At 41.8% G+C, this 24,684-nt stretch overlaps 1 protein-coding gene across 2 annotated transcripts in view; it reads left to right on the top strand.

Moving 5' to 3' along the window:
- Nucleotides 1-24,684, top strand: part of LOC122697767 — a 200,956-nt gene that overhangs the window by 38,017 nt on the left and 138,255 nt on the right. Inside the window, exon 2 of one of the 2 annotated variants that reach the window (XM_043908759.1) lies at nt 11,529-11,533. The exons of the other annotated variant lie outside the window; for it this stretch is intronic. The gene's annotated coding sequence lies outside the window, so the exon portion shown is untranslated. The remainder of the gene's footprint in view (nt 1-11,528; nt 11,534-24,684) is intronic. 2 annotated transcript variants of the gene reach the window in all.

The raw sequence follows: 24,684 nt of genomic DNA, 5'->3' as shown, positions 1-24,684 counted from the left end.
AGCTCTGCTGCTTACTCGCTGTGGGGCTCTGTGCAAATGCTTGAATGTTTTATTATTTCCTTTCCCCTCTGAAGATGCAGTGATAATACACCTTCCTTATAGGATTTTGGGGAGGAACAAATTTTAAAGAACTTGGCAAAACTCTTGGTAAGTGTTCAAGGAATAGTAGCTCTTGTTATTATCTGGTGGGCTTTTTTTTTTTTTTTTTAGTAACTATCACTCTTCCCATAACCCTACACCATGTAGTAACAGGAACAATTTACATGGGTAGGCTACAGAGTTTAACAATGTTCATTTTTTTTTTTTTCTTTTTTTACAAATGTGAGCTCAGCTAAAGCTGGGAGGTAAGACATCTTAATTGTCCCTTTTGTTTTACAGAGGAGTCAATGGGAATCAGAGCACTTAACTGAATGGTCGAGTTTACAGGGGGGAATAGAGGAGAATTAGCACACGGTTACTTGGTGGTGACCTTGTCCCTCTTTTGCACCAGTGACACTCTTACACCATGATGTCTTCGAGTGATATTTCCATATAAACTCTATCCAGTTCCTGTAGGTAAACTGTCCTTATTCCTGTGAATCAAAACGCCACCTGTGTCCTGTCACAAGCACTTGCTGGGGCACACGTGGCTTCCTAGTTTCAGGGTCAGTTAGGCAGGCAGAGGAGTTTCCGGGGGCCACAGCCAGGGGGGACCTGGCAGGACTTGTTGCTGATCATGCCTGTGACAAAAGTCAAAACTGGCAAGCCCGATATTCCACTCCATTCGAGTTCAGGGAAAATCTCCTTGCTGTTGCCCGACTGCCTTGGAAAGGCTGTGTACAGGATGACCAGTGAGTACAAACTCGGAGAGGGAGAGTGATTACATCTTTGTAGGGGCAGAGACAGCTTAGCGATGCCCCCTCAGTGCCTCCTGCATAATTCACAGGAGATGAGAGGCTGGGTCCTGGGAGGGTTAGTAAGTCATCTCTCTCAGAGACTTCCATTCAAGCCCTGTCTTCCAATATTGTTCTCTGTTGCTTCATTATGGTTTATGGAATGGGTTACCTGTTCTTTGTAGATTTTTAGTCTTGCAGACTTCTTGCAGAGTCCTTCTTGTTAGAATGGGCCTCACATTCTTTAATATGAGGTACAGCTTAAATGCTGTCCCTTTGTATCTGCAGAGATTAATGTTACTACAACTGCAGGCACAGTGTAAGCTCTTCTTGCAGAAATGTCCTAGATGTAGCAGAGAGGGGCCTGGACTGTGAACACACCCTCCTGGTTCTGATCCGGGTGGGCCCACTGGGTGAGCAAGACACTTCATCTCTGTGGCTAACAATGCTTCTTGTCTACGAGATTGCTGAAGGAGTATCCAAGGCGCTTCAGCTTTTAAATTCGATGATATTTAAACAGTGGTTTAGGAATAATTTAGAAGAATTGATTGGGATACCTGACTAAAACTGAAAATTGGTAAGTTGTGAAGTCACGAATATTTTTATTCTTCTAAAAGTTAATTTTGCAGCTATACCAGGGATTACAGAACCATATGTTAAGCAGTTTAAGTATATTCTTTTTGCATGAAAGCTAAAGATTTTTTAAATTAAAAAAATGTTTATTCTTATTTCTTTTAAAAAATATTTTAAGAGGGCTTGTTGTTCGTTTCAGAAGTTCTTGTGCTTGATTTATAGTCAGAAACATGGAGGAAACCTCTAAAGGGTACAGGGTCCCTAACTGTCTCCCAGGCCTGTGGGATCAGACTCTCTGGGTTGTGGGGCCCAATGGTCTATGTTTCAAAACCAGAAGGGAGTCCAGTAAACTCCCTGGGCAATTCTGATGATCAGAAATCACTAGGCAATCACTGCTGAGTTAGCCTGAATTATGTGATTATGGTGGAGTCAGTTCTTGATTCCTGACTCTGCCTTTCTCACTCCAGTATTTTCCCAGTGCCTAAGGTGAGCCGTGGGGAATAATTGGGTTTTGATTCATTCATGGTAAAAATGCTTGGGTGTGTGTAGGAGAGGAAGCCCAGGCCTGTGCTGAGGACCAGGGCTGACTTTTCCAGTCTCTGCAGGTTGGTCCTTCAGCTGCACATCATACCGTGCCTTTTGGTACTCTGCAGTCTCTTTGCCGACATCTTCCTCTCCAGGGACTTCTGACCCCTCACAACTCAGAGTTGCTCCCTCCTCATACAAGCCAGTAGTCCCACCCTTCTCAGATTGCTTTCTTCCCTCTGGTGAGGGGAACAGCTTTGTTGTTCAGTCACTAAGTCAGGTCTGACTCTTTGAGACCCCGTGGACTGTAGCATGCTAGGCTCCTCTGTCCTCCACTCTCTCCTGGAGTTTGCTCAGATTCATGTCCATTGAGTCAGTGATGCCATCCAACCATCTCATCCTCTGCTGCTCCCTTCGCCTGCCCTCAGTCTTTCCCAGCATCAAAGGCTTTTCCAATGAGTTGGTTCTTCGAATCAGGTGTCCAAAGTATTAGAGCTTCAGCTTCAGCAGCAGTCCTTCCAATGAATAGTCAGGATTGATTTCCTTTAGGATTGACTGGTTTGATATCCTTGCTGTCCATGGGACTTTCTAGAGTGGTCTCCAGCCCTGCAATTCAAAAGCATCAATTCTTTGGTGCTCAGCCTTCTTTATGGTCCAGTTCTCACATCCATACATGACTACTGGAAAGGAACAGTTTTATTGAGATATAATTGATATACCACATGATTCACTCATTTAAAGTGAATAATTAAGAGGTTTTTTATATGGAAGATGGTATGGAGATTCCTTCAAAAACTAGGAATAAAACCACCATATGACTCAGCAGTCCTACTCCTAGGCATATACTCTGAGGAAACCAAAATTTAAAAAGACACGTGTACCCCAGTGTTCACTGCAGCACTATTTACAATACTTAGAACATGGAAGCAACTGAGATGTCCATCGACAGATGAATGGATAAAGAAGTTGTGGTACATATACTCAATGGAATATTACTCAGCTATAAAAAGGAATGCCTTTGAGTCAGTTCTAATGAGGTGGATGAACCTAGGGCCTATTATACAGGGTAAATAAGTCAGAAAGAGAAAGATAAATATCGTATACTAACACATATATATATGGAATCTAGAAAGATGGTACTGAAGAATTTATTTGCAGGGCAACAGTGGAGAAACAGACATAGAGAACAGACTTATGGACATGGGGAGAGGGGAGGGGGGCGAGATGTATGGAGAGAGTAACATGGAAACTTACATTACCATATATAAAATAGACAGCCAATAGGAATTTGCTCTCTGGCTCAGGGAACTCAAACAGGGGCTCTGTATTAACCTAGAGGGGTGGGGTGGGGAGGTGGATGGGAGGGAGCTTCAAGAAGGAGGGAACATATGTACACCTATGGCTGTACACCTATGATGAGGTTTGACAGAAAACAACAAAATTCTGTAAAGCAATTATCCTTCAATTAAAACATAAATAAATTTATTTTAAAAATAGTTTTTTTTAGTATATTTGCATACGAGTACAGTCCTCTCCACAATTTGAGAACATTTTCATCACTCCGCAGAGAAACCCGTACCCTTAAGCTGCGATCTCCCCATCTCTGCATCCCCCAGCATTAGGCAACTGCTTATCTATCTCCTGTGTGTCCTTATATATCTGTCTATTCTAGACATCTCATATAAATGGAATCAAATGACATTGGGTTTTGTGACTGCCTCTTTCACTTAGCATAATGTTGCCAAGGTTTATACATGTAGTATGCTGTAGCAGTATTTCATTGCTTTTTATGATCCAATAATATTCTGTTATATAGATAGCCTACATCTTATTGATCTGTTTGTCCATTGATGGACATTTGGGTTGTTTATACTCTCTGGCTATTATGCTGTGTGAAGGCTGTGTGCAAATTTTGTGTGGCTATATGTTTTCATTTTTCTTAAATATATACCTAGATGGGGAGCTATGGGTCATACGATAACAGTATGTCAAAGATTTTGAGAAATTGCCATACTGTTTTCCACTGTTTCACATTCCCACCAGCAGTGTAGGAGGGTTCCAGTTTCTCCGTGTCCTTGTAAACACTAGTTATTTTTCCTTAAAAAAAGATAGCCATCCTAATAAGTATGGAATGATACTTCATTGTGATTTGCTTCTTCCATTTTTAAGCTGATTCCTACCAAATATAATTTATTTAATCCTGCCAAGAAAGGTCTTTTCAAAATCAAAGTTAACTTTTACTTTTTCACTGTAAAAAAGTTAGAAAATACAGATAGATAAAAGTATAAACCCCAAATCAACCACAGTCCCACCACCTATAGAAAACCAGTGTCAAACTGTGGAGCATCTCTTTAGAATCCTTTTCTGTGTAATATTCAGTTGTGAAAGGAGAACTTTGTAGACTCAGTGAAACCAATTGGTGGGATTATGGGGGAGCTATTTTTTGAGTAAGAATCCTGACCTTTTTCCTTCCCACCTGAGATAAGACCAGGGCTTAACCTCCTGCTCCACCCCTGCAAATGTTCTGACCCTGAGTAGTAGGTGGAAGGCATGCACTTCTCTCTGACCCCAACAGTCCATTGAAAAATGTGTTTAACTTTCAGCCATGTAGCTGTCACTCAGTGAAGATCCCTGATGCCACTTAGACTTTGAGGATGGCCTTGAGTGGGGGTTGAGGGTGACTGGGTTCTGTCATACCCTGAACCGAAGAAACTTTTGACATGATGCTGTGAAAGGCATACATTAAAAAAAAAAAAAAAAAATCATTGATCACATTAGACTCATTGGATGAAGAAAAGGATGTTGCTTGTTGCAACAGCATCTTTGGTGATCAGTACCACATTTTTGTGTTGATTTTGAAAAGGCGATCTTTTTCTAGCATAGCTAGCTGATTAAAATTTGAATGGGGGCTTCCCTGATGGCTCAGTGGTAAAGAATCTGACTGCCAATGCAGTAGACATGGGTTCAGTCCCTGATTTGGGAAGATCTCACATGCCACGGGGCAGCTAGGCTTGTGCACCACAACCACAGAGCCTGTGCTTCAGAACCTGGGAGCTGCAGCTGCTGAGCCCATGTGCCCCCGAGCCCATGCGCCACAAGAGAAACCACCGCGACGAGAAGCCTGCGCTGCAACTAGAGAGCAGCTACTGCTCTAGCAACTGGAGGAAACCCGCACAGCCCCACCCCCACCCCCAGAAAGTTGAAAGTTGAATGTTGACTTCCTTTTTTTTTTAATAACAGCTCATTGTCAAAAGTTGGTTGTCAACCTGTGTTTTGCATCTTATTAATAGAATGTATTTTCTCTTGGCAACAGTGGCATTCTAACTGGCAGCCAGGTTCTGAGGCTAGCACAAGTCTGTTTTAGCCCCAATAATAAAAACTAACTATTAATATTATGGAGCACTTACTATATGCCAAGCTTTCACATGGCTGATTTCACTCAAGCTCACCACCACCTTATGAGTTACAGTTGATCACTCTCCCCGTATAATGGATCAGAAACCTTAGGTTACACAATGTGGTCTCGTTGGAGTCTGGAGTGCCAGTGTTCTTGAAAATGGTGCTGGTCTGAAACTTGTAACTAAACACAGCTATTTAGTTTATTTTCTGGAGCTTAGGATTCTGGGTCCTGTGTTCTCTTGTGGAGCCTTGGGGTGGAGTCAGAGTGAGCAGCCAGCTTGCTGGCCTAGCAGGAAGGAGGCCCAGACTCCAACCTGGTCCTTGGCCCCAGGGCCAAGTGAAGGCTGATTGCTGGCCTCATGTCCCACCTTTTGCCAAAAAATAACTGGAGTGAATTAAGAGTTTTATGAAATGTTTCTAATGCTTTTATCAAGCCTTTAGTGCTTAGGGACTGGGGCTGAGGGTCAGACCTGGGTTGGAATTCAGCTCTTAGGCTGCTTATATAAATTCTGTTGGTGCTGCTGCTAACTCCTTTCAATCGTGTCTGACTCTTTGCGACCCCATGGACTGTAGCCCACCATGCTCCTCTGTCCATGAGGATTCTCCAGGAAAGAATACTGGAGTGGTTGCCATGCCCTCCTCCAGGGGATCTTCCTGACCCAGGGATCGAACCCGCATCTCCTTCGCCTCCTGCATTGCAGGTGGATTCTTTACCTCTGAGCCACCAGGAGAAGCCCAAAAATTCCATTAGCCTTCATTTCTAAGGAGCGGGTAATACTGCCCATTTAGTAGGTTTGCTGGGAAAAGAATGCTTGGTACGTGGTAAACGCTCAAGAAATGTTAGCTGTTACTCTTCTTATCACCTGTCCTCCTCCCCACTTTCTTATACAGCCCTGGAAGGGCCTCCTGTCACCCCTCTACCATCCATCCCCAATGAGATCCATTAGGTTCAACTATTCTATGGAAAGTTATTCATGGATGCTGCCCTTGTTTGGAGTTTACTGGTGGATGGGGGCCTTCCCCATCTAACTGGGAGATTCATTTGCTGCACTGGGTCTGCTAAGGCTGTGTGTAGCCTCCCCATTGACACCTATCTGGGACCAGAGCTGCTCTATCAATTCTTTATTAAGACCAGTTATTTTTTATTTATGATGCTTGCAGATTCATTAAAAATGGCACTCCCTATAGGGGATACTGCAAGGCTTTTAGCCAGTTTTTATCAGGTTGTTAGAGTAGATATGAATATTTTAATAGAGAGAAAGAGCAAAGCCTTCAGCAAACTTAATTTGTTCTGGAATCTAAGTGACAGGCTTAACAGGGGTGCCAAGTAATTCGGTATAATCAGCCCCGCTAGTGGCATAAGGAACACAACTGAGTGGATGGGGAGCTTTTCCAGAGGGGCCATGGGGGCACTCTGCACCCCTGAGCAGCTGCAAATCACTGTATCCCGGGATCCTTTGCGTCCAGGTAAGGTCTAGTGTAGCCACCAGCAGCTTCCAGGCCCAGTTAAGTTCCCCGGAAGCCAAAAGGAGCGTTTTTGCAGAATCTCTTTTAAAATTTATAGAATTCTTTTCCCAAGATGCAGATCTTATTAAATTATGTACAAAATAATGGATAAGCCAGGTCACTGCTGCTTATCATTTGGGGCCTCAGTGTTGATCACAATCCCAGCTAGAGTGGCTGGTTTCTTGATGTAGTTTTATAAACATCCACTTGGGGGAGCTTTATGATTGACTTTTATCATCTATATCAGCTTCTATATGTGATGTGAGATCCAGATGACTGCCTCCCCCCACCCTCAAAACACATACAGTGACAAGCTAGTGAAGCAAGCAATGGTTGCAGAAATACAATGATAAATCAATGTGAATGGTTTTACTTTATTGGCAATTCCTCCCTCTGGATTTTGAAGTTATTCCTGATTTTTTAAAAAGCTTCCCCTTCAAACTAAAATAGTTAAAAGATAAAGAATAACAGTACTTTCTGCTGTTTCTTGGATGAGTGTTCTGCATATGCCCGCAGACAGCAATGCATGCTTAAATAAATGCATGTCCCAGTTAATTTTAAATAGCCAAGGCACCAGATTTAAATCAAAATCTCCTTTGAAGTTTTATGAACATGGTCACTTGCAAGGAAGATAAAATCACAAAACCAAATATCTGAGCAAGAAATGCTGTTTCCCAGTGTGTTTACCACGTAACTCTCCATCACTCTGTCTCTCTCTCAGTTAGCTGGGGCGTGGAGAGGTCTAATGAAGGACAATCCCTTGCTGCCTGGGCAGAAGTCCAGGTTCCAGATGGTCTTCGGGGTCTACCCAGATTTGGACAGTTTTGAAATAATGGAAAGCTAGTTAGGGTTCCTAATTAGGACATTTGCTAGAGAATGTTGTGACAATATGGATGTACCATTAACCCATTTTACTGTGGAATAAAATGAAACCAATTATAAACCCACGCATACAAGTGTGACTGTATGTGTCCACCTGTCCCCACAGAGGGAGCTGGGTTGTTTCTTAGAGGCGGATGGCTTGGTTATTGTCTGAATCTCGGCCTCATCCTGCCCTCTTCTCATCTGTCCTCTTCTTTGATTTGTCAGAGCATTCTGAAGTCTCTTCTCATCTACTTAGCATCCAGTTATTGTATTGATAAGACTTTGCTGTTTGCACAAAGCCTTGTTCTTATTTTTCCTGCTGTCTCCAGAAGAGGAAAGAAGAGTTCCGGAGGCTGGCTTTTCAGCCTTGTGTTCCTTTGGTGAGGGGCGTCCCTGTAGCCGAGCAGCTCTGCCTCCTTCTGCATCTGCTCCCCTCAGCGCCCTTCCCTCCCCCTGCGCACACGCTCCTCTCCCCTCGCCCCACCTCTCTCTTACCTGACAGCCTGGCCTGTCCGCACGCAAGCATCACTCTCGGTCGTTGTCACTGTCCTGTGAGGACATGTCTCAGGTACCTGCTCCGGTGAGGCCCAGTCTTCCCCTCCCTCGGTCACTTGTTCACCATCTTCATTGGTCACATCGATATGACTGTCACTCTCTGCTCAGTGGAGGAGAAATCGCGCTTCCTCAGGAACCCTGTTGCTCCTGCCAGGAAGACTTTTCTTCAGGAGAAGAATAAATGCTTCTCACTCCTGTGTTCACCACTCCAGTGTTCTTGCCTGGAGAATCCCAGGGACGGTGGAGCCTGGTGGGCTGCTGTCTGTGGGGTCGCCCAGAGTCGGACACGACTGAAGCGACTTAGCAGCAGCCGCCTGTGTTCACAGTGTTTTCTGGACTGTTGGCTATCATGGAGTGGTTTTCAAATGCTTCTTTTAAGCCCTGGACTTTTTTTTTTTTTCCTTAACAAACAGACCATGTTCAGAAGTCCAGGCCCGTCCACGCCTGACTTCCAAGGGCCGTATGGCAGGTGGTCTCCTCAGATCGTCCCTGGACACCCCCCGGCGAGAGGCCTTTGCTGCTTCTCCGGGTGGAATTGATTTCTCCTCCGCTTGTGTCTGGTGGCCTTTTGACTTGCTCTGACCAGAAGAATGTGTGGAAGTGACACTGTGCCAGCCAAGCCCCAGCCCTGTCTAGACGCCTGGCAGCTCGCACTTCTTCTCCTCTTGGTTCCTTGCCCCGAGACCACCGAGGCCACCAAGAGAAGAAGCTGCTCTAGTCGCCAGGGGATGGGAGGAGACATGGAGACCCGAGGCCTCGCGGCCGGCATCCCGCCCGGAGTGCCGCGAGGCACGGCGGACCTTCCAGCTCAGGAGCCCTCCAGCTGACTGCAGCAGAGGGTGCAAGCCCAGCAGGAACTCCCAGCAAAGTGCAGAGTCAGGAGAGATGGGCACTTCTCGGTATTTTCAGCTACTAAGTTTTGGAGTAGTTTGTTGTGTTAAAAAAGGTGCCCTTCAGGGAAACCTTATGTTCAGTCTGTTTTGTCTGTGGAAAAGCCCCCTTATTTTAAATTGTGAAACTGGGCTCTGGATGACGACAGTGTAGGCAGGGAAGAGACAGCTGCCGGTTGCCCCTTGTTCTGCCTCCTCCTGCCTGCTCCCCGCCCTGCTCTCCATGTGCGCGGTGCACATCATGGCTGAGTTTGCTGTGTTTGTTTGTGCCCCGTGAACATTTAGAGGCTTTGTGGAAAGCGTTGCATAAAATGGGATTTATGTTCGTGAAGTCTTAACATCGCTTACATTAGCCAAGAGACACCTGCATCTGAGGGCACAGAGCGGCCCATCTGCTCCGATGACGGCAGAGGCAGAGTCTGGGCCCTCAGCCGCCCAGCCTAACCCCACCCCCTGGAACCTGAGGCACCCCAGTGAACTCCGGAACTATGGATTGAAAGTGTCTGCTGGAAAACTTACAGTCACTAAGATCCCAAACTGACTAGGAATGCCGCTAGGTACATATGTTACTTTCCTACTCCTTAAATCCTGAGGAGACAGCTCCTCGGGCGACTGTTGCACATTAACCGAGTCTTGAACCTTAGTGTCCATTTTCCTAGTACTACCTGGATGATAATAGCACATTCTCACTTCTTATCACGTGCTGGGTTCTGTGCTAAGCACTTCACACACAAGGTCTCATTAGTCTTCTTATAGACCCCACGAAGCAGATATGATTGGGCTGTATATTACAGATGGAGAAATAAGGACTCAGAGAGGTAATGGCGTTTATCCTCCAGGGCTGGGGCATTGCACAACTCCAGGGGGCGCCAGTCACATTGTCGTTTGCGTACATAGGGCCCTTTGGTGTCGTGCAGTTCACCCGGTGGCCCTGCCAAGGTAGCTGTCCGAGGGTTGCCAGAGCCGGGACTTCAGTCTCCCAAGTCTTCATTTTATACAACTTCATTAAAACTTCTCACTTCAGTAAGTGACTTCTTTATTTCTTCTGTCTCTGTTTATGTACTTGAATGTCAGTCTACCCAGCTGCCTGTTCATCTGTCTGTCCACCTACCCATCTGTCCATCCATCCATTCACCCCTGCCTCTGTTTGCCCATCCTCTCACCCAGTCATCCACTTAGTGGAATCAGTGAAAATATTGAGCATCTATAAAAGATCTGAATATTCAGTGTCTTGAAATATACCTGGAAACAGGAAGTCTGTAATACCTGTTCTTATTTATAAGTTTACTTGGCATAACATTTTAAATTATTGGATATCTAAAACAATTAGAAAAGAAAATAATTTTCTAGAAACCCATGTACCCACAGTTCAGATTTCATATTTATTGTGTCATGTTTACTTCAAGTTTCCTTTTCCCCTCTCTTTCACTTCCTTGCTAGCCTAAAGATTCCTGCATCCTCAGCTACATGTGGCATTATCTAGCGGCTATCAAATGGTATCTCTATTTCCCTGAGAATTGCTATATAGTTCTATAGGTCATTCAGGTTTCTTTTTCTGTGAAATGCTTATGCATAATTAATATCCTTTGCCTACTTTCTGCTAGGTAGTCTCTGATTTTCTTATTGATTCATAATAGGGTTTTTTTCTTTCTTCTTTTTGAAAAATCTTTTCTGGAAACAGATCCTTTGTTAGTTAATTGCATTGCAAGTACCTTGTCCTGAAAGTAAAAGTGTTAGTCACTCAGTTGTGTCCAGTTCTTTGGGACCCCATGGACTGTAGCCCATCGGGGTCCTCTGTTCATGGAATTCTCCAGGCAAGAATGGGTTGCCATTTCCTACTCCAGGGGATCTTCCTGACCCAGAGATCGAACCTGGGTCTCCTGCATTGCAGGCGGATTCTTTACTCTCTGAGCCACCAGGGAAGCCCACCTTTTCTAGTACTTGCTTTACTTTTAACTTGGTTTTGCCTCTTTCTGTAGGTCTTGCCACTTAATTTTATTATTGGACATTTTAAAAGAGATAAATCATTTAAGTATAGTGCCCTTTCAGAATATAATGGAGGTGTAGACAGGTAATTTTCCCGACCTTTCTATAGGAGAGACTTTTAGAAGACCATTTATTGAATTCTTACTATGACCAATACCTCTCATGAGACTTGCATGTATTCTGCAGTCCTTTTAATAATGCAAGGAGATAGGCGCAGTTGTTATGCCCATTTTAAAGATGAGCAAATTGAGGCCCAGAGAGATTAAGTTATTGCCCTAAATTATGCAGAGATTAAGAGAGATAAACCTGGGATTAGAATCCAGGGAGTCAGTTGCAGGGCTTGTATAACCACTAAAAGGAACTGCTTCTTAATGCCCAGGTTCAGCTCTCCAGAGCTCACTGGAAGAAAGACGCACATAAATAGGTTCCATTTTGCAGTGAGACAGACTTGTTCAGTCACTCAGTTGTGTCTTTGTGACCCCATGGACTGCAGCACACCAGGCTTTCCTGTCCTTTAACATCTCCTGGAGTTTGCTCAAACTCTTGTCCATTGAGTCAGTGATGCTGTCTCATCCTCTGTTGTCCCCTTCTCCTCTTGCCTTCAATCTTCCCGGCGTCAGAGTCTTTTCTAAGGGCAGCACATATTATTATAGGAGGTGGAGGAGGGCTTCTTGGAAGGAATGGCCTTTGAGCTCAGTAAATGAGAATGAGACGTTTGTGCCAGAAGATGATGAAGGCAGTGGTGTGTGTCTGTGTGTATAGTCCCTGTGGAGTGTGAGGAAAGGCATTCCAGCTAGAGGGAATAGCATGTGTTGAGGCCTGGAGAGAGCAGAGCATATTCTGAGCCTTGTGAGCAACTTAGTATATTTGGAAGGTGGAATTTCAGTTCAGTTCAGTCGCTCAGTCGTGTCCGACTTTTTGTGACCCCATGGACTGCAGCACGCCAGGCTTCTCTGTCCACCACCAACTCCTGGAGCCTGCTCAAACTCATGTCCATCAAGTCGGTGGTGCTATCCAACCATCTCATCCTCTGTCGTCCCCTTCTCCTCCTGCCTTCAATCTTTCCCAGCATCAGGGTCTTTTCTGGTGAGTCGGTTCTTCACATCAGGTGGCCAAAGTATTGGAGTTTCCGCTTTAGCATCAGTCCTTCCAATGAATGAATATTCAGGACTGATTTCCTTTAGGATTAACTGGTTTGATCTTGCAGTCCAAGGGATTCTCAAGAGTCTTCTCCAACACCACAGTTCAAAAGCATCAATTCTTCAGCGCTCAGCTTTCATTATAGTCCCAACTCTCACATCCATACATGACTACTGGAAAAACTATAGCTTTTTTTAACTATAGACAGGCCTTTGTCGGCAAAGTAATGTCTCTGCTTTTTAATATGCTGTTTAGGTTTGTCAGAGCTTTTCTTCCAAGAAGCAAGTGTCCTTTAATTTCATGGCTGCAGTCACTATCTGCAGTGATTTTGGAGCCCAAGAAAATAAAGTCTGTCACTGTTTCCATTGTTTCCCCATCTATTTGCCATGAAGTAATGGGACTGGATGCCATGATCTTCATTTTTTGAATATTGAATTTTAAGCCAGCTTTTTCACTCTCCTCTTTCACTTTCATCCAAAGGCTCTTTAGTTCCTCTTCGCTTTCTGCCGTAAGGGTGGTGTCATTTGCATATCTGAGGTTATTGATATTTCTCCCAGCGATCTTGATTCCAGCTTGTGGTTCATCCAGCCCAGCATTTTGCATGATGTACTCTGCATATAAGCTAAATAAGCCAGGTGACAATATATAGCCTTGATGTACTCCTTTCCCAATTTGGAACTAGTCCATTATGGGTAATTAGAAAAGAGGTCAGGCATAGTGCCTGATATATGACTGCCATTATTATGGAGGCTTACCTGGTGACTCAGTGGTAAAGAATCTGCCTGCAATGCAGGAGATGTGGGGTTGATCCTTGGGTTGGGAAGATCCCCTGGAGAAGGAAATGGCAACCCTCTCCAGTATACTTGCCTGAGAAATTCCATAGACAGGGGAACCTGGCAGGCTATAATCTATGGAGTCATGAGAGTCAGGCATGACTTAGTGACTAAACAACAACAAAATTATTTAATATATGAATGAGTAAAAAGTTTAGTGTTTTTACATTAGTGTTACAGATGCAATCATGAGGCAATCTCTTAATTAACTGGAATGCTCAAGACATTGTCCTTTATAATTAGGAGGAAAGGAAAGGAAAGAAGTCACTCATTTGTGTCTGACTTTTTGCGGCCCCATGGACTGTAGCCTACCATGCTCCTCTGTCCATGGGATTTTCCAGGCAAGAGTACTGGAGTGGGCTGCCAACTGTTCCCTAAACCTCTTTGGTTTCAAACTTTGTTCCTGAGTATATGAGGAAATATGTGAGTCTTAATTTCCCTCTATCAATAAACACAGTTTACTGAGCCCAAGTCAGTCTTTTGTAACTGAGGCTTCTTCAGGTCTCCTAGGTAAACCTTCAAATGTTTTGGTCATTACCAATTATTGGTCATTACCTATTACTAGGTCATTATCTATAGGTCATTACTGGAGCTGTTGATGCAGCTGGTTGAGAAATTTGAGTTAAATAAATGTATTCCCTCCATAAGACACATGTGGAATATTGTGGGTTATTTATGCTTAGGATTGGTTTGTTTTCAGGTGTGAATTAATTTTTTTTCATCGATTCAACTCTTTAGTTAACACCAGAAATAGATAGGACTTTTGGCTCCTAGTGCTGACTTAGCAGTCTCGAGAGTATAATTTTGTTAGACAGAGTTCAAAGAGAAGAGAAATACAAGTCTGGCAAATGAAGTAGTTAGCAATGCCTTAGTTCTTACCGTGGTGTTTTTTTGGCCACGTCTGGTTGGGACACTGTAGTCAGGAGGTTAAGAACAAGGTTGCCACATGGATTTACTTTAATCTGTGTCCAGGGATAACTCCACAAATGCTGCTCTTCCCCAGGGAGCATGTGAAGATCAGAGCTAACTCCTCAAAGCAATTCAGAGCACATTCTCTAACAACGCTAATGGCAGTAGGGCAGTAGCTTCCTCTTTGTGTCTGAAATATTTATTGGGGCACTTACTGGTAGAGCTAAGAGTCTGATTGTGGGGGTGGGGAGGGGGGTGCGGTGGTTCCTGAGCCCCAGAGCATCGATGTGTCTGGTGTATCTCTGCTGTCCCTTTGCATTGGACCATCTCCAGCCCTTGTGGCCACTGCAGGTAGTGGATAAGGGGAGAAGGGAGGGACTAGAGATTCCCTCCTGGCTTCAGGGAGAGTTTCCTTTATTCCAAGCTAGGCATCCCTTTAGTCTTGTATGTGGGATTGAAGGTATTCTGGGAGGCATCCCAGAATACCAGCAGATCCCATCTTGCTGTTCAGTCAGTGGCAAGCGGGAAGGTGGGGAGGGAGATGTGTTTTTGCCATCTTGAATTCAGATTTTTCCACAAGATCCATGTTATAAATGATATTTAGATTTTCAGGGTAGCCTGCAAAACGCTGTTTGTCTAGAATGTAACTGAAGAAGAAATGTGTTTTGGTTATGTTATGGTTCTAGAAAAAGCATTATTTTTCAAACTTTTTCCTCTTGCATTGGAACCTTTCATTCAGATGAATATACAAGGTGTATATAACAGATAAATGCAGAACTACTCTGGTTGAAGCAGGATTCAGCCTCACAGTAGCTAAGTCTTGGTCCCTGAAGTCTTGGCCACTTCCCTTTTGGGTGTCTTCACTAATTACTGCTGCAATCACCCGTTCTCTCCTTAGGGGGCGCTGTCCACCTCTTCCGCTGCATTGCAAAGAGGCGGAGTGGATGCACAACTATGTGGTCAAGTCCCTAAAGCCAGAAAGTATAGCAAAAGGAAATAAACTGAGCAACACGGGAAAAATAAATAAATAAATAAATAAATAAATAAATAAATAAATAAATAAAAGAGAAACTAGTGGTTCTAAAAACTAGTCTGTGAATCAGTATGAGCTGATTGCATAAGAATAACCTGGGAAATATAAAACAGATGAATTAAAGAAAAAAATATCTGGGACCATTTCTCAAAATTCCAATTCAGTTGCCCTTGAGTAGGTCATGGAATATGTATATTAAAAAGCTACTCCAGAGAAGTAGGCTAGTTGGAAACTATGGCTTCATCTCCTGACTTCCTCCTGGGGCAGAAGGTGTCCCTCTCAAACACAGCAAAGGAGGCAGGTCCAGTTATGAGAAGTGGGTCCCAAGGAGGGACAGGGGTTTCTTCCCTGCCTAAGGCTTGGCCCCTACAGACTGGCTTCCTACTGAAAAATCAGTCTCATTCCCATTGAGCCCCATTCGGAGTCTTTACAACCCTCTCCACACATAGGGCTGTGGCCTCACCCTCTGGCTTTAACAGGCACAGCAGAATATAATTCATTTATCCTCCCCCAAAGTGAAACTACAGATGGGAGCCTTTGAATTGTTTTCTTATTATTAATTCTAATCTGGGCACTCACTGTTTCTCTGACATCTAAAGTTTTTTTCCCCCTGTAGAAATGTGCTCTAACTCTAATGATCCATCTAAAGGAACAGCTATAGCCACAAGACCTCTTGGAAAGGACCCTTAAGACTTTGTGTGACTCTGTGTTTTGTTAACATTGTCAAGATGACCCTCCCAATCCTAGGCTGTTCCAGAATTAGGTGACAGGAAGCCCAAGGGTGGGTCTGAGTGCTCTTGATGCCAGCAGCGCTGCCTGACTTCTGGAGTGATTGTGAGGACAAGTGGGTAGATCGACAATTTTCTGTGCTGCCTAAGCTAAGAAAGCATTGTGTTGAAATATGTTTTTTAAAGTTTCATTTTAACAAAGTGACAGGATCATCTTAATCCTTGACTGCTGTAGTTTTTCAAGGAACACAAGAGCCTGCAAAAAGGTGGCCAGTTTTTAAGGGAAAACACTTCTGGCCTTTCTTTCCTGTAGATCCTGTTTCCAGAGGGGCCAATGGATACTTGCACCCTTTCTATGTTCCACGCTGACAGTCTTGTGATATAGAGCCTGTCATGGGCTATAGAACAGATTCCTTCCTGGGGTGGCCTTAACTCTCAGCCTAAACCCAGGAGTTTTGACTGCCTAATCAGTCAGGAACTGGCCCCCAGGTGGATGATAATATTCTTGTGCCCTGGCTTACTTGGGTTTCTTTTTGTTCTTTACCCCATTCTCTATCTTTCACTTTGAATTCTTCCTATATCCATCCTGTCACTTGATGGCTGTGTGACTTTAGCTATGTCCTTTAACTCTCAACTTTCTCACCTTTAAATTGGAATTATAATAGTGTCCATCTCATAAGGTGCAGTCAGGACTAGTTACATAATTTGTGGGGCCCAGTGCAAAATGAAAATGTGGGGCCCCTTGTTTAGAAAGTAAGAATTTCAAAATGGTGATAGCAGGATAGTAAACCAAGTATAAGGCCCTTCTGAGGGCTTCCCCAGGTGGCCCAGTGGTAAAGAATCTACCTGCCAAGCAGGAGACTTGGGTTTGATCCCTTGGTTGGGAAGATTCCCTGGAAAGGAAATGGTCACCCACTCCAGTATTCTTGCCTGGGAAATCCCATGCACAGAGGAGCCTGGTGGACTGCAGTCCATGGGGTTACAAAAAGTCAGACATGACTGAGCACACGCACTCACAGGGCCCTCCTAAACGCAAGGTCCTATGTGACTGCACAGGCCACACACCCAAGATACCATGGAATCAATGGAATAAGAAGTATTGTCATAGCTCTTATTATTCTGTGTCTTCCTATTTATACTCTAGATTTGCCAGTAACAGCCAAACATGCCCTCCTCCATTGAAAGACACACACATGTATTATTCAATCATTCTTAGGGTCTCTTAGGTCTGTAGAATTTGCTTTTTTAAAAAAAATGTCGTGCTTGAACCTAATGTAAGAATCACTAGGTATAAGGAAAATCTCCATTTATATATTCTACTTTTCCTTTGATTGTTTTCCATGTTTATACTTGGGGATAATTATCCCAGTTTCTTTTGTATTCTCCTGTTTTCTACCTTGTTCCAGTTTTCCTAATTTAGTTTTAAAAAAGAAAATCACTTTAAAAATTAATGAAATGTTAGTTCATTATTACGGAGAAGGCAATGGCAGCCCACTCCAGTACTCTTGCCTGGAAAATCCCATGGACGGAGGAGCCTTGTAGGCTGCAGTCTGTGGGGTTGCCAGGAGTCGGACACGACTGAGGGACTTCACTTTCACTTTTCACTTTCATGCTTTGGAGAAGGAAATGGCAACCCACTCCAGTGTTCTTGCCTGGAGAATCCCTGGGACGGGGGAGCCTGGTGGGTTGCCATCTATGGGGTCGCACAGAGTCGGACACGACTGAAGTGACTTAGCAGCAGCAGCAGTTCATTATTAACAATCAAAGCATAAATTCTAGGTCCTGAAGAAGGAAATAGGCTAGGGAGGGAGGAAACAAGAAGGAACCTGGAGAGAAAGACAGAGGAGAGATTTCAAGGGATTAAGTGTTTTTGGTGAGTGACATTTGGAGTCTTAGATGAGTGAAGAGCATACTGGTTTATAATGATGATAATAATAGCTAACATGTTGTGCTGAGTTCTTTACGGAGCTCATCTCATTTGATCTTCACAGTAACCTAAGACAAGAGATGGGATTGTTATCACTAGTAAACAAAAGAGGAACTCAAGGCATTGGGAAGTTAAGTAACTTGTCATACACCTAGTAAGTGTTGGATCCAAACTGGAGCTCCTTAGGCAGGCTGCTGCAGGGCTTGTACACTGTCTGCTTTGTGTCTTGACATTAAAGCTGTTATTGTTACTGAAATATTTTAAAGCAAGTTCTAGGCCTTAAGTCATTTCACCCCTACATACTTTATTATTCATTTCTGGAAAATATGGATGTTTTCTAATTCAACTGTAGTACCATTATGGTACCTAACAAAATTAGCAGCAATTCCTTGATATTACATATAATCTAATCATATTCAAATTTCCTTCATTATTTCAAAAATGTCTTTCTTTAACCTTGATTCGTATACCTGAGGATGCAAATAATGATCTATACATTCCAGTGGGTTGTTATATCTCTTAACATTATTTTAATCTATAGCAGACTCACTGTTTAAGAAATGCCATTAACTTGTTGAAAAAACCTGGTCAACTGTGCTATTGAAGTACCCAATTTGGATGTATCTGTTTACTTTTCCATAATGTCATTTCAGAATGTATAATTCTACACTGTATGTTGCCTCCTTTGGACACGTTGTTCTGGATCATCCAAAGCAAATCTTTTGTTATCACTTTGACAGATTAACTGGAAAATTTTAATTTATTTCTCAGTGCCTTTGCTTTGGATTTTTGAATTTGTTTTTAAATATCAGCCTCATATTTCCCCTCAGGATGAACCTTCATTTTATTTAACTAATTTTATCTACCGTTTCACATTTTGTTTACAGTTTTTTCCCCTTCTTTAGCTATGCTTCAGTGAACATCTTTGCAAATATAATACTTTTTATCATTTCATTAAAATAAGCATCCAGATGTGGTTTGGTGTTAGAGTGTCAAAAGTTAGGATCATTTTAGTGGATCTTTAACTCTATGAAAACTACTTTCCACAAGAAATTTTTTTTTTTACATTAAAAAATTAAAACTTAAGGTTTCTTAGATTCAGTTTAAAGATCCCATTTGGATTCTTTGGGTAACCTGGGATAGGTGTATACTTGAAGATTGGCCCCTATAATATTTCCTGATATCTTTCAAAGAGATGGCAAAGGAGATTGTACTATATGACCCAGAACAGCATTCTAAGAGAGGCAATAGGCAGGGTAGAGATGAAATTAAGATAACTGAAGTGATGTCAGTATTGTGACTTAGTACGTCACCATATTGTGACTTGGGCTCATTTCAGTACACCTGCTGTAAAAGGAATTTTGTTTTTTTATGTTCTGGTGGATTCTAACCTGATTGTTCTAATGAATTATGGCCCCTCCTATTCTGAGGTCTGATTCATGAGAAAGAGAAAGAGGAGGTCTGGGATCATGGAGTTCCTTTTGACTTAGAAGTTGCACGTGTCGCCTCCACTCATATTCCTTTGGTAGGAACTTGGTCAAATGGCCATACCTAACTGCAAAGAAAGTATAGAAGTATAGTTTTTGGCTAAGCAGACTCATTCCCAGGAAGAAGAGAATAGATTTCAATAGGCAAGTAGCAGCCTGTAACATATTATCTATGAAAGAAGGCTCTAGAGTCAGAAAGACATAAGTTCCAATCTTGGCTCTGCCACTGGCCAGCCATGTGACCTAGAACAATGGTTCTGTCTTCTTGATTTTCTCATTAAAGATTGGAAATAATAATTTCAGTTTATTGGGATTGTAAGGAGACTCAAATGAGTGAGTTCATGCAAAATGCTTAAGAAAAAAGCACTTGTGGTTAAAAGCACAGAATTGGGAATCAGACTGGCAGGGTTAAAATCTTGGCTCTGTGTTTGCTAGCTGTGTGACTTTAAAGAAATTACACAAAAATTCTCAGAAATCTACTTTCTTCTTCTGTAAAATGGAGATGCTATTAATGCCTGCCTCTAGAAAGAATTGGATGAAGTCCTCCAATGCTTTTATTAAAGGATTTATTCATGCTCAATAAATCATGATGGTCTTTTTGTAGTTACTATGTCTGTTCATTTTATGAACTCCTGAGTTTATCTCCAAAAGAGAAGTAGTAAATTTATAACTGTGTAGGCATGCCCCTGTCATGAGTTGCTCCATTTTCTTATACCTCTTTTTACTGCTTTGCTCCTTCGTCCTGTTAACATGTTTATGTATTCAGCTTATATACTAGCTCCTATTTGATTTTTTGGGTAAGCATCTACTGATGACTTATATTTTAAGTCACATATACTATGCTATTTAGTGTGAATTCTACAGCTTGTCCCAGAAGTTGAGTACATTTTTTTTTTTTCAAAATGTTCTCAATCTCATGAAACCATTTTGAAAAGATTAAGCTGGCTGGAAGAAATCTCTGTGGGTAGCTAAGCAGTGTAATAAAAATGGAAAACTTAGGTTTTTGTGATACATGGCTGCTTTAACCTCAGAATCTCTCTCTCTCGTATCATTCCCATGACTCTGAATTATATTTTTCATGTCTAATTTTGGGGTTTATTTCTACGTCTCTGATTTTATGCAGATCACCTAGAGCCCCATGATTGCTCCTCTTCCCTTCTAGCGACCCTTCCACGATTTCCATGTGACTACAGGGACTCTTTCCTCTTCCCTATCTTCCCACCCACTACTTACAGAGCTGACATGCTGCTATATTGTACCATTGTGCTCTCCTGAATACTGTGGCACTCAACTTGGTTCCAGTGATATAAAATGAGGGGGTATGGATGCCTTTTTCAAACTTGAAACTAGCAAAAGACAAAACCCCCTTTTGTTTGAAACCATTGGGAGCGTAGTCCTTCCTGAGTTCTTGTTCTTTTAGGGAAACTGCGGGGCGGGTCCTTTTCTTCCCCATACCTGCACTTTCTGGCTGCTGTAGTTTTTCATGGAGTAATTGAGCAAATGAAATACCAAACCTATAAAAAGTAGCGTTATCAAAGTGAATGAATGAACGCTTACCTAGCAGTAAGACATGGAAAAATAGGAGGACAAGTTAATGATCTAGAAATTGTATAGCTTTGCTGTCTTAGAATCATGGCAAATGGAACATATGGTATTCGGTCATTTTTTGCATTCATATGAAAAGAAAATGAGTTTATTTTACAAATAAATGGAGTTTGTGTTTCTGTTTGTTATTCATGACTATAATATTTACTTCTCTTGAAGTAGAAATATGTCACCTGAATATTAAATATAAATATTTTTTCAACTATTAATGAATAATTTTTCTTTACATGCCATGCCTTTATCCACTTCAATAAACATTTTAGGCTTTTCTCTTCATTTGCTATTACTTTGTCTGATGAGGCTGTGAACCGAGGCATCTTAAGGAAAAAAAGAGGGAATTGGTGAAAAGACAGACATGTTAAAATTATTTGCCAGAGTATTATAATTTAGATTAAGAATCAAATTAACTTCATATTCTCATGTGTTTTGGGACTTCCTTGGTGGATCAGTGGCTAAGACTCTGTGCTTCCCCTGCAGGGGGGCGTGGGTTCAATCCCTGCTTGGGAAACTAGGATTTAGCATGTTGCACAGTGTGAACAACAATAACAAAACAAGAAAAAAGGTACAATGGTGTTTCTATTTCCTATTTTGAGATTCACAAAAGGCCCAGAAGTGGCCATTAAAAAAAATCTACTACATTCATTGTGTCATTGTAGTGAACATTGAATATTTTTATCTTCACAGCATCCATACTTCAGAAGCTTCTTTTCCTTGTGGAAATCACTTGTGCCCTGTCCTCAGTTCATGTGACCCAAGCTGGTCAATCCAAGTCCACAGTAATTGGATAAACAATGAACTGTGTTTGAAGTCAGGTTAGTCCAAGTCAGCTATAAGACTTTTGAATGAAAAGGAGTTCTCTGTCCATTGAAATTTCTAGGCTAGGAAACGACGTATGAAGCTGAGAGAGGTGGTCTAGGCTTCTCCATGGCTAAGATTCTGCCTGAAGCCAGCTTGGAGAGAATTGATCCAAGAGGAAGAGAAAGAATCTGACCACATTTTTTGAGTTTGAAATGAGATTTACCCCTAACATTGAATTTCTTATTTTTACCCCTAGTCTAGTCTAAGCTGGTTTCATCCACTTACAGGTGGAAGAGTTCTGGCCACTACAATCATCATAATTTTCCTCAGGAAGCATTTGTTCAACACCTGGATCATTGCATATTAACTACTTTACATGTAACAGGAAAATACAGGATTAATAGTGCAATAAGAATGGAAGAGCCACCTCGGTCATTTTCTCATCCAGTGCAACCTCCTTTTTCTTCATTGACAGTCGTCCTAGAATTAAAATCACTTCATTTTTTCAACTATTTGAAGATATAATAGAGTTTTCATTTTCTATTCTGAATTTCAGAAAGAGTCCTGAATTCCATTATGGTCCCTACTTTTAAAAAGATCCACTGCCATGTCAGATAACTCACTACCTTACAAAGAAGTGCATTACAGTTTCGGAAAATTCTGATTTTCAGAAGGTTTTTTCGTTTTATTGAGTTGAAATATGTTTTATTTCACTCATTAGTTCCAGTGCTTAAAACCATGCAGATTAACACAAAGTCCTCTTCCACAATACGTCACTTCACCTTTGAAACACCAGTCGTACCTCTTCTTTGTCTTCTTTGCTCCTAGGTACATAATCCCAGTTTCTTCTCCCATCCTTCACAAAATGGGAAGTCCAGATCACCCTGGTTGTTGTATAACCTCAATTTACTTCTGTTTGTTAAATGTCCCTTTTAACGGGAGACCAGCACTAAGCTAGGACCTCCTTTGTTTTCCTTTACACCCTTACATGAGGGCAGCCTTATACTGAATTATATTTTGGGGCTTCTGTTTCCCACCCATACTCTCTGATTCATAACAAGCTAGCTGTGAGCTAGTGCTTCTTTCCTTCCCTTTCACCTTTTTTTTTCCCCTGTCCAAACAGTTTCTAAGTCAGGTCTATGTTTGAGTTTTGGTTATCAAAATCTGTTTTAGGATTTTACAAACAACCATAAGCTTTTGTTCTCCTAAATATCCAACACCACGTGGAGGGTATTGTTTTGCCCATGGGTTTGTGCCTCATTTGGGACCTTCGTTGTGTAGAATGATGCAAGAGTCAGTCGTTGTTACTTGAGTCACTGATACAGCCCATTGGCTAGATAAGAGTATTTGTTTTATCAGTTAGCAACTGTGTTCAGATGTGGGTAAGAATGAATGGCTTAAATATACATAAAGTAGTGTGGAGAGAGGAGCCCAGAGCTGGTATAATGTTTGCATAAAGCCAAAAAGGACTCAGGTGCTGGTCTTTATTTATGTTCCACCATTCCAATGCCTGACCTCCATTCTCAACATTGCCTCCTTAGTCCCAGATGACTTTCTAATGTCTTGCCCACATTCTATTCAGCAGGAAGGATAAAAGGTTGCTTCTCCTAATAGAATAAGCTCCTTTTAAGGAGTTGCCCCCAACCCCTCAATCCTTTCACTGATATTTCATTGGGCGGTATTAAGTTATGTGGACACAGCTAGCTGCAAGGGAAGCTGGGAAATATTCTGGGTAGCAGCATAACCAGTCAAAGATTGGCATTCTGCTACTAAGAAAGGCAAATGAATATTGGGAGATTACCAGCCCCATTCCTGGAAAGTTATCAAAATATTTTCCTTCTGGCCATAGAAGTAAAGAGTAGTAGAAAGAGCTACTTAATTTGGATAATATCTTTCCTCACTTTTGTATGACCTTTGGGTTTGGTGTATTCTATTTTCTTCTAGGCCTTTGTGGAAAGGTTAAGATGAAGGTTTTTTTTTTTTTTTCAGTCCTTCTTCCTCCCCTCTTCTCTGCTTGCACTTAGTACTAATCTTCAGACCTTGCAGTGGCAAAGATGAAAATTGTTGGAGCCTAATAGTGATTAAATTAACTGAACTTCTTTAATACAGTAAAAATGAGGTCTTCTCTTTCTCTCTTTAATAACAACTGTGGCAATAATTAAACTTAACATCATCTTTAAAATGGTTTACTTTGCATAGTTTCATATGCACACATGTCAGTTACCTCAGTTTAAATAACATCAGTCTCCCAGCGACGTGGTTCAAATTTCAGTTACCAAATATATTCACTGAGAAGTTGTGTAAAGTACAAACATTGCCGCTAACTCTTTGGTCCACAAGTCACTACATAAGTGACAGATGCACATTACTATCAGTGACCAATCTTGTCACTTCTTGCAGTGATTGATACGGTGCACCTGTACAGTTCACAATGGACAGCAAAGTGTGTGTTTGTGTTGCCTCTTTGTTTCCCAGCGATAAACTCATGTGACATTTTACAAATGTGAATAGTTAAAAGAAAGAATAGTCCAGCAAAAATGAAAGTTCAACAAAAGAAACAAAAGTAATAATGCTGAAAGTGAAGTTTGAGTCAAACATAAATGGAACGTAGAAGAAAGTTGATTGTGGGAATGTCAATACTACTGCCTTTTGAAAGACATGCACCCAGAGGAATTTGGTGAAGGCAAATTTACTGACATAAATAAGGAAAGTGGTTGTATGAAAGGATAAAAATGTCCTAGAGGCGGTGACACCAGCAAAAAAAATTCACATAAAAAAAACTCTTGGAGACATTTCATGACACTAAAAATATAAGGGATAAAATGTTGGAAGCAAAAAAAAAAAAAATGTTGGAAGCAGATGCAAACTTAAAAAGCAGTGTGACAGTTTGCCAAGGCATAGAAAATATCCTCATTCCACATTGTCAGTAATATGATGACAAAAAGACAAACACTACCAAGCTAATCTTGATAAGTTTTTTTTTAAACAAATAAATAAGATACTTTATTTTTAGTGTTTTTACTAGTTTAAATGATAGCATACTAAGCAAAAACA

Source organism: Cervus elaphus, chromosome 1 (assembly GCF_910594005.1).
Source record: "Cervus elaphus chromosome 1, mCerEla1.1, whole genome shotgun sequence".
NCBI classification, from domain to species: domain Eukaryota; kingdom Metazoa; phylum Chordata; class Mammalia; order Artiodactyla; family Cervidae; genus Cervus; species Cervus elaphus.
Note: the sequence above shows the minus strand (reverse complement) of the source record. Positions and strands in the feature narration are given on the sequence as shown.